The sequence below is a fragment of the Haemaphysalis longicornis genome, unplaced genomic scaffold, assembly GCF_048455015.1.
Source record: "Haemaphysalis longicornis isolate Haplotype H1 unplaced genomic scaffold, Haemaphysalis longicornis Haplotype H1 scaffold_9, whole genome shotgun sequence".
Taxonomy (NCBI): Eukaryota; Metazoa; Arthropoda; class Arachnida; order Ixodida; family Ixodidae; genus Haemaphysalis; species Haemaphysalis longicornis.
In genome coordinates this window covers 104,695,648-104,706,874 of record NW_027526460.1, presented here as the reverse complement: position 1 = coordinate 104,706,874, position 11,227 = coordinate 104,695,648, and positions in this window count along the sequence as shown.

Genomic DNA, 11,227 nt, shown 5'->3' with positions numbered 1-11,227 from the left:
TTTTCTTCACTGAGTTTTACCAGGCTTCTGAGGATAGCTGGTAGGGCGTAGGTTTTTTGCCGCGTGGGTTATTCGCGCAAAAATGTTTTGGAGCAGTGGGAAAGCAGTACTCTACACCGCCAATGAATTTGAAGGCGTTGAAAAAACCTGAGGTGCTGGAGCTTGCAAAAGAGTTGCGCTTGGGTGTTTCAGACGCGCTGAGAAAGCCAGAGCTGATACAAGCCATACTCGCTGTTGGGGCTGACGACAATGAGCTGTGGGAATGCATTGAGCTGATCAATGACAGGGAGACCGCTAAACGTGTGGCTGCAGAGGCAGAACGCTAGGAGAAAAAACAAGAACAGTAATGCGAGGAAAGAACCCGAAAACGGGGGCGACAGCATGAGATGGAAATGAAGCATGTAGACATCGAGGCATCTCAATCTAGGCGTGAGAGTGACAGCAGCGCGCCAAGCGTGCAGTATGCGGCGACTGAGCAACCTACGTTACAAATGAGTGACCTAATGCGACCCTACAAGGTAGGAGAAGACATCGGTCTTTTTTTTGGTCAATTACGAACGTACGTGCGAGAGGGCCCAGTTTAGCCGAGACTCATGGCCGCAAAAGCTGCTTACGCTTTTGCCAGGTGAGGCAGCTGACGTGATTGCCCGCTTGCCAAAAGAGGAGGCGGAGAACTACGAGGAAGTGAAGTCGATCCTCCTGCGTAAGTACAGGCTGTTAGCAGAGGCGTTTCGCCAAAAATTCCGTGAAGCCGAGAAAACTAAGCGCGAGTCGTACTCGGAGTTCGCCTATAAGCTGAGCGCTAACATGAAAGAGTGGCTGAAAAAGGCAAAGGCTTTCGGAGAGCACGACAAGGTAGTTGAGTGCTTCGGTCTCGAGCAGTTTTACCGTCGTTTACCAGAAAACCTGAGACTGTGGGTGAAAGATAGGCCAGGGGTAAATACTGTGGACCATGCAGCTCAGCTAGCCGATGAGTTCGTCGCAAGACGAGGTGCGCAGGTGCCGAAGGATGGTCAAAAGGACTTCAGCCCGAGGCCAGATAAGCCATGGCCGATAGGCAGATCTCCCCAGGAAGACGGTGGAGCTAGCAAAGTCGTTTTCGTTGATAGTGAAACCGGCCGCGAAAACGAAAAGAGCGCAGACGCTGAGGAGCAGCGCAGAAAAGAGCGCGCAGACAGGCTGCGTGTTACAACTGCGGCGACACGGGGCATTTCGCTGCGAGTTGCAAGAAGGGAAAACTCGTCTTTCACGTGCTAGATCAGAGTGAGGACAGCAGGCAATTTCTGGAGCTAGTGGTCAATTGAGCTAGTAGTCAATGGTAAACCGTGCCGAGTTCTTCGCTACTCCGGGGCGACGGTAGACATGATCGACCCTCCGTACGTTGAACCGGATCAGCTGACGGGACAGTGTGTTTGGGTAAAACAGGCCGTGGCAGCACGAAACTTGCGCCTGCCGATTGCTAGTCAGCACCGGATGTCCGTTGGGTGAACTTGTCACGCAGGCGGCCGTATCCCCACAACTTCTTCCGGAATATAGGTACCCATTCTCGGACAGGTCGGATCAGCTGTTACAAGAAAAGGGGTACAATTTCGAGAAACTGCCGAGGAAAGAATCACCGGAGCTCGCTGCGAAGGTTAGTGTTGCCACCTCTGAAAGGAATGGCGAAACACGGAAAGATAGCGAGGATGGGGCATTTCTGGAGGCTCACAACAGAGGGCAGCGTAACTACACTGTGTGTAAGGCCCCTGCTGAGAGCGGAGATGTGTCAGCATTGTGTTTGGTGTTCTCGGGTTCACAGGAGGCCTTGAAAACAAATACCGACCCGAACGCGCGCTGTTCGCACGCTAACGACGTTCCGCGGGAAAGCCTAAACCGTAAAGATAGCGAAAGGAGCCAACACGAGTCCGTTGAAACGAAAGGTGTTTCTGCGGACGCGAGTTCAGAACCGAGCTACGCTGGGGCAGAGCCGGCAGTCGAGACACTGGACGGTGTTCACGGAGCAGCTAAGGTTAACGACGACGCCACAACTGACCGAGTCGCTAGCGTTCCACCTCCAACTCAGATACTCGATTTCGAGCAACGGCCAGCCGCGATAGTAGCGATTCCGGTGTCACCTGGGGTTGATCCGTCTGTTTAGACCGGGCCGCCCGTGCCTAGTTTGGCCTTGACAGTCAGAAAGGAGAGCGAAAACACCCTCTGTTGTTCGCTTACCGACAGAGTCACCAAAAAGGGTGGCAAGAGCTCCTATGCGCGCCTGCCGAGTGGTAGCGCCGCACGCACGTTTAGCGCCGGTCTCAGCGGACCTCTGAGCAGCCGAGAACGAAAGCTCACACATTCCTCGAGCGGTGGAAAGTAGAGCAGTTTTGTCCGGGTGCTCGAGATACGTCGCGGAAGAAGGTCGATGTCCTCTCGACCGGTCGGAGCAACTTTCAAAGAACGGGTGCACCAAAGGTGCGATTCAAAAAAGGGGAAAGCTCAGGGCAATGACGAGAGCTCAAATAGCAGCTCTCATCGGAAGAAGTGGCCTGTAGACTCCTGATTTTCTCGTTTGAATTATTTTTCCTGAAGCAGGTTTCGCCCTTTACGATTACATTTCTTTTTGTGTGGGACATTTTCAATCACGCGAAATGTCACCTTTGAAGTTTGTGCTTGGATAACGTACTGCTGGGCTAAAACATAACTAGTGGAGTTAGTTTTTAGAGTATTTTGTGGACACTATAAGCCTGGTAGAGCTTCAGTGTGGATTTGTCTTCGCACTTGCCGGCCATGCAGTTGTGTCTTCTTGTGGAATTCTGGTGCTTGCCTGACCAAGCCAGAGACGTTCTTGGCGGGCCACTATTCGTCCAGTGAGCGGCCTGGGTGACGCTCCAGCACGATGTACAGCCCAGGCCTGGAGTAGAGCGTCTGCCGAGCACCTCACTTCGAAAGCATTCCTCCGGACAACGGTTGAAGACCCTTATCCATCGGGACCTCGGAACCCCGGCGGATAAGCTGCTACGAATGACCCCGCCGCTGGGCTTTGTTTCAGCACTTTTCGGCTGTGCGGCGAAGTCTCCACTACGTGCGCCTTTCGAGCAGGACCCCATGTCGGTGACTCACACTTTCAGCCGACAATTCAAGCAAGCTGCGACGTGTCTGGGTCTTAGGAACCTCGTTATCGGCGTTATCGAAATTCGTTGTCGTGCCGACGCAACAGGCCGAGACTTGTCCCAAGGACACGGAAGCCCCGCGTCCGCTGCGCAGACCTCCTCTCTCACCTCTCTTAAGCTCAGCGTGCGCCGCTACTACCGACCGCTTACGAACTCTGGAAAGAGCATTGTGTGTGTCTGTGCCATTCGTGTCGGGTGCATAATCTAGAGGGAACGCTTGTTTTAACCATGTGGGGATCCTGACGCCCAGGCCATTGCGCGATCACTGGGTTTGTGCCATCACGCGGCGCCTTTCCCCTCTCTCCCCAAAATTCCGGCTCGTCTTGGCGCCACTGTGTAGAGCCGAGCCGTCTCTCAAACTCGTGCGTGAGGTGAAGCCTGCAGAGACCGTTGCGGCGATAAAACACTGTCACGCAGCGGGCGCTCCGCCCTGGTAGCGGAGCTAACCTCACCTCATTGGTCCGTTTGAACGATGCCCGAACCCGACTCTCGCCGGGGATGCGAACGCGCGCCCCGCGCGGGGGTCCGTTCGGGGAGACGCTGCCAGGACGCCGAAGGCATTGGCCGAAGGTATGTGACGCTTTCTTTACCAGCCGGCAACCAAGAAAGGAGGCACTGCATAAAGTTTGGTTTCAATTTAAAGGAAATTTCTTCAAACCATGTACTTGATTTTCGTACAAACTGCAGCTTCAAAGGCGGTTTGTTCGGTAGTAAAAAGCGAGCATAGGTCTGCACTTGCCCAACAAGTGACAGTTTCCAGTGCGTTTTCCACTGCGTTAAAGCCGTGGTGGGAAAACTGCTCATTAAAAAACCAGCCACCTGCGCGGCTTGTGTTCTGTTCGGCTATTTTCTCTTTACCCGATTGCTTCACTTTTATTTTGAAATATTTCGGCACTTTAACATTTTTAAAAGAAACATTCTGTAGCTTTGGGTCAATTTACCCAAATATTACAAATGATTGTGCTTCCACATAAGTTTAAGACTTCCGCAAACTCTGAGAACGGAGATTTTGAAACATTGACATCACATACAGAGGTTGGGAAAAAACATTACCCTCAACTGCCAAAATGAAGCTTTGTGGAGATAGAGTGGTTGCCTTTCTTGGAAGAAAAGAATTCTCTCTTCTACCTCGTGGTCTCAGCGGCAAAAGAAACAAAATCCCGAATGTTGTCAAATATTTGTGGCCATAATAAACTGGGCATGCCGTTTTGCTTCATAGTTAACGGACAACACGTTTCCAGTGTGCCCCCAACAGGCAAAAAGTGCTGGAGCATTTCTTGTGGAACGAAAGCGGTACGGTTGAAGACAGCTTCCAAATTTTTTTCAGGTTATGACAGACCGCTACACTCGATATCCGCTGTGCATGCAGATCTGGTAAGGTGAAGAAAGACCCGGAAGCACAAACATTATGTTTGGGGCTGAGGAGAGCTTTCCTCGCAAGTGTTTAGTGTGAATGAAATTTGTGAGCAGTACATAACATTTCAGTTACGGTCATACTCCGCACGGAACAATTTTTCAAGCGTACATGTTGCTACGATCGTCCAGCTGCCCTTTACGCCAAAAAATGTAAACTACGTGAAATACAGGCGACTGCAGATCAGGGCATGTACAAGTACAGGCAATGAGGCGCCTACCGGTAAATGTGTACCGCTGAATTCTAAATGCTTTTGTCGCCAATCTGTGGCGGTTTAACCGTCGCTCTACTCTAGCTACCATGCCTGCTCGTAATCATCTTGTACAGACCTTGACTGGTAATCTTAATCATGAGATAAAATGGGGCGCTATATTTCCACAAGCTACGACGCAGTCGGAAAACTCTTTTTAAGTCGCCTTCAAAGGTGAACACAGCGGCAGTGTCACTAAAAGAGTGCCTTACAACACAATTCACGACTTCAGGTTAATTTATCAGGCAAAACATCGGGTTGCACCAAGAACCTTGTGTAAAACCGGTGCGCTTACAAGGAGTAACTTTAAGATGAAAAATTTAGGATGAAGTGAAGAAATATTGGAAACCGGTGTGGTAGTGAGGCTGCTCCCTAAGATTGCTGATATACTTCGGATGGGTGTGACCGCTGCGGTGAGGTAACGGTAAGGGTCGTGTCGTCGAGCATGACGTGGCTGCTTCCGGCATTGCTAAAGTTCCCGCGGTGAGGCCGAGAGCGACAAATGACCAGGAAGCAACAGGAAGCCGTTACGATGGAATGCCGTGTGGCTCTGCTTGGGTCCAGTGAGCGAGATACAACGACAAGGCGAGCCCCTGAAGTGCTCTGCACTTAACAAATTAGACAACAAAATTCTGGTGGGTAACAAGAAATCTTGTCGCACACCGGGGGTGGACGGGGAGAGACGGGAGAGATGGCTGTATGTGTAAGGCTGTGCCATTCGCCAGGCAGTGCACATCCACCGGCAGATGATGAGGACCATGATGATGATTGCCAATACTAATTAACACGTTTCACCAGTCGGACCAGCTTTACAGGCTAGGAAGCCATATCTTCCGTAGTTGATAAGCACGCGCATATGTCCTGTTCAAGGACGTAGAGTAGTGCATGTGCATGTTGCTGGACACGCGTATGTTGTTGAAAATCTTCACGAAAGATTGTATGCCTACTCAGCTCAAGCTCGCCATGACCAAAAGGAACGAATCCCTCTCTCAATCCGCCAGCAATTGCGCATCGCCCCCATACCACGCAATATGCATCCAGAGTACCACACCGCCCGCCGTCAAGCCAGAGCTCACCACCATTCGACTACATACGCCCAACAAACTACCACTCGGTACGTAGATGCTACGGCATACAATCCCCAAGCTTTTGTTTCCAGCGTCACCAATCACCAGGGGCAAGAACTCACCGCCGTTACGATTCGCACCTCACAGCCCACCACAGCGGAAGAAGTCGCCATTGCCCTCGCGTTACAAACCACAGAAGATTATATCACGATCCTAACAGACTCCCAATCAGCCGGCCGCAACTACCTCACCGGCCGCATCTCTCACCAAGCCCTGCGAATTTTACGCCAGAATCTCCATCTGCCCATCGCACATATCGTATGGACTCCAGGTCACATGGGATTAGAAGGCAATGAAGCGGCTCATGCCGCGGCCCGCGAACATGTACTCCGGGCCGTTGCCGACTGCCCTAATAACTCCCTCCCCTTCGCCCTGCCCCCAACCCTGTCCACGCCTCTCCTCACATACACCGATATCCTCGCCCACTATAGGCTACAACGACAGAAATACCCACCTCCTCACCATACTCTTTCCAGAACCGACGCAGTTACACTACGCAAGCTGCAGACAAACACCTTCCCCCACAATACACTGTACCACGCCATGTTCCCTACCCAATACCCAGCCACGTGTCACTTCTGTCCAAACATGGGAACTCTCTACCACATTACCGTAGAATGCCCCAACACCCCTACCCAACCGCCACTCCCCAACATCACCACACAGCAGTGGGTGGAGTTGCTGGTCAGCTCCGACCCCTCTACCCAGCGGATGCTTGTAGAGAGGGCAACGCGAGCAGGTCACCTCCAAGGCATCCTGGACTGAGGACGCCTCTCACCGGGCGGGCGCCCTAACATCGCGCTTGCTGTTTTGGATATTGTTTATTCAATCAATCAGACAACCCAATCTTTGAACCATTCTCACCTGTGAATGAGAATAATGCTAAATTTTAGTATTCTTTTATTTACGATCAGTAAAAATATGGCGTGACAGGGTCAATAGAAGCTTGCCGTGAAGGGATTCAGTGGAATGCACAAGTGGCATGATTATTAATCAAAGCACTATCGTTATCTGAGCGAATTCCTCTGTCTGGTCGTACTTCGTTGTTTGGAGGTCAGCGTATAGCTGGTAAAACACCTTCAATACTGTATCCTTTCAATGAAAAACATTGCAATTGCCCGAACCGTCGTTTTAATCCCTTCCGAACATACGTGTATGACACGGCACCTCCGGCAGGAAAGCTGGCCAGGCTGGTTTTCTTCCCACATATTCGGGGATCTCACCCAAGTTCTGGCGGTCGTGCAACATCGTACAGGCTGTGCTTCTGACTGGCGCATTACCTCCCTCTTGAAACCAGCTATGGAAATCCGTTTTTCCTCGCTCAATATTCCGCGACCTGTACTAAAGAAAACACTACAGGTTATTGAACTGAAAACTGCCCTCTCACAGTGTAAGTGTTGGATAAGTATTGGAGAAAGTACTACGCGATCAAGATTCAAGCTCCATTTGCTGCACCACCGGTATTTCCTCTGTTAATGGTGTAGGTTGACGCAATCGACGGGGTAGCTTTAGTGAGGTTTTGTTGCCCGCATAGGAGAATACGCATTGTGGCTCTTACTAGGGGTTGTCATTGCGTGCTTGGTGCAAGTTCAAGTGGGGCTTTGGAATGTTTTGCTACAGTTAATCGCAGCACTTTGAGACTGTAGGAAGCAGACTCGGTCAGTGTGGTTGATGCGGGTTCCTCCATTTATTGGTAGAGCGCAGGCCCGCCCAGAAGTGGAGCAGGGTAGATGTGCGACCGCCCTGGAGCGCTTCGATCTCTGTGTCACGTGGAACTGATGACGCTGGCCAGGCACCGCTGATGATGATCCTGGCGCTCATGATGACGATGACGATGGTGTCGCTACAAGACCATAATTGGCGCTCCGAGAACATAGCACTTAGCACTCGTCCTTAGCGCAATTACCATAAAAGCTTAATGCGCAGTGAGAGGTGAGTTGTAAATCTACGTGCCCCAGATGGGCGCTTTTTGTTGCAGCAACCGCTTCCCTAAACTGTCACCGTGAGCAGGAAGTAAGGAGGAGCCGGGAAGTGTTGTGCCAACCGAGGCCACGTTCGAAGTACTTCAGGGGCCTGTGGGAGTGGCTCGGGCTCATTTGTAGTACGACAGAAGGGGGTTAATTTGCATGTTCATAAAGAACAAAACTCCCGGGAACGTCTTTGGCCGGAACAGGCAATTGGGAAGTTCTCAGACACAGCTTTGCCTTCACAGTTTTTATCCATCTTCTGTTTGAGGACAGCTTTTATGTCGTCTATCTTAGTTTTAAGGCCACAAAATCTCGATTGTATATTTTTTTGGTAAATGTGATGGCGTACGACCGAGGAAAGGAGGAGGGGGAAGAACAAAGTTTATTAGTACAAAATTTACACTTTTATCGCCTTACGGTAGATTAATTTTTATTATTTTTCTTGTTGTGTGTTTAAGGTCTTGGATACGTCTCATTCTTCTTTTCTTGGTGAATCGCATTAGGGCGCTAGCCGATATAGTTTAAAAAATTTAGCCCCATTTGCAGTGTGATTTGTTTTTTGTAAATGTACTTTTTTAAGTTCATTTTTTCTTCGTGCGTGAAGGCTCGGAATTGGGCAAATCTCCCCGATTTTCTTCGGACATGCTATAAGTTCTTGATTTCTTACACTTTTATATCTTTTCCCTTGTGTCATTGTTTTCGTTCTTTGATGGTGTTTTTTTATTTTGTTCCTACGTTTTGGTAGTTATTCTAGTTCTGTGAAGTAGCGGTGAGCTTTTTTGATTGTTAAGCCACAAGTAAGACGGCGACCCGATACGGACCACAAAAACTAATCCTAATATACAAAGTTTACGCGCGTTACATAAATACATTGACTTTACGTGACTCCATAGAAACCCTGCATGCGCGCTGAGGTAATTCTTATATTCCACGCGGGAGGTTAAACCCGTCTTTTGTCCAGGAACAACCAACACATAATTGCATCTGCGCTGAACTTCGTGAACGCCCTGTTCTTGCAGTGGTGGGAATCGCGTCGGATTCATCCGGGCAATTACCCACATTGTGTGTGACCCCATTACCCGCATCGACGTCGCCGAACAGCCACGAGCTCAACAATGGCACAGTGGTCGACAAGCTAAGGCACCCAGGCAAGTGGGCGCCAGATCGACCCCAGCTAATGAAAGGACTCGCATACCTTCACGTTTGATTCTTTCTGAGACAATACTGCGTGACATGCGTTGAGGGGACGAATACCATCGGGAAATTTGACTAGAGCCTTTTTACATAACTGAGGCTCCTTGCATTTCACGTAGAAGTACAGGGAGTGAAGTATGCTTGCGCAGTGAGTTCTCATTTCCACTCTTCTTGACAGAAGAGGGAGGGTGGCAAGCACACACGTGGCTAGCGGCTTCCTTTGATCCCAGGGTCGCTTCGTCGTACGGAGTTCCTCCAGCCAATCAAGGTGCGCAGTGGTGGCAACAATGGCTGACAAGTTTGCAAAATCGCATGGGCGATGCGCCGCTGCCGGGCTGAGTGGTAGCTTTGAGACGAACGGGGAGGGGAGCCTTGGAGCAAGGCAATGCACGTACCAGCATACATCAAAGCGTGTAGCTGCAGGCAAGGTAGTTGCCAAGATTTTATTATCAGCAACTTTGAAGTTTCTGTACCTTTAGAACATTTACCTTTTACTCTCATTTTTTCACTTCTTTCTGTTATCATCCGTCTTATCACGTCATCGAAGCGGAAGGTTAAACAGCCAAAAATTACTTCGGTAACGAACTGAACCGAAAGCAAAATGACGGTTGTAATCCTAAAAGGCGCTTTTTCGGTCGATAGCTTGTAATTCTGGACAAAGCGATACACTCGTGGACTTTTTAACGCAGCTAAAATGAAATGCAGGCAATGTACAGGGGGTGGAAGGTAAGCTGCCGCGTGCATAAATTGCTCCGCCACCTCGCGCTACGTGGAGAGAGATAGATAGAGAAAACATTTAAAGAGCTCAAATGTGAGAGTGGAACCCTAGTCCGGGAATCCATGCGTTGCCCTCGCCGTCTTGGCCCGTGTCACCAGGAGAGTGTGATCCTCCGGTTGACAGCTGGTCAACAGTGCCTCCCACAGCTCAGGAAAAGAACAGGTGGAGAGGGGTTGTAAGGCCGGGTTGTGAGCGCATTCCACAATTATATGCTTGAGGGTACCTAGCTGTGGACAAAATTTGCATACAGTGGTGTACTGAGTGGGAAACAGTAAATCTATTCGAACTGGGTGAACGTACGTCCCTGCTTGTAATTGTCGGAGTGTTATTTCCTGAGTTTTGCTGAGGGATGGGCGAGGGCACAGGATTTATGTCTGGTGGTCCGGTAAAGTTGAGTAATTTCCTGATAGGTGAGAAGTGGCGTAGGAGCTGCGGTGACCTCTGGGGCTCGGTGGGCCAGTTGGCGAGCCTGTTGGTGAGCGAAGTTGTTGCCCGCTACAGAGTCATGGGCAGGTGTTCAAACGATCGCCACTCGGTGAGATAGACGGTGTCGCTGAAGTAACCGTAGGGTCGTTGGTGCCACCCTCCCTGAAAGGAAATTACGGCAGGCTGCTTGAGAGTCAGTGATGATGACTCTGCTGGAGGATGGGATGAGTGCTAAGGCAAAGGCGAGTTATTCGGCGTCTCGAGTGGATGTTGTACGGATAAATGCGCATGAAATTGAATGATTTTGAATGTTGTGACTGCAACCCCGGTTTGGACCCGTAAACATTTGGGCGCTTTAAGTGGCTTTATGACTTCCGCTGTCGTTCAAGGCGGCACGGTAAAGCCCAGCTCTTGCCGACACAGCAGTTGAAACATTTTCTGGCCATAATATATTCTCCAAAAATATGGCTCCATGCTCGTAAATTCTCCTGTCAACACGATGGTTAACAACCATTATAACAACTGTCAATACCAGCAACAGCGAAGCCTGCCTTGACAAAGAGATGGAAACAACAGCGGTTTAAAGGTGTGGCTTGAACGGACATCAACAGATTGTGTCCGCTTTATTCACCACTAAAGTACTTCAAAGCTATTGCTTCGTTCTTCCCACGTAAGTGCGCATGGGACTGTCCAATCAATTTAAGATTTTCCAGGGATCAGACGAGAACCCCCAAAAGAGTTTAGTGTGCTCAATCTGTGCACCTCCTGTGTTGTGTACAGTTAGGGACAAGACGAAAGACAAGAATACGAAAATAGAGATTTCAGAAAGCTGGCTGGCCGTCGGTCAAACGTAAGTCTGTTCTATAAATCTCCCAGCGTGTCTTCCAGTGGCCCTGTACTCTGTAGAGTAAACGAGATTGCG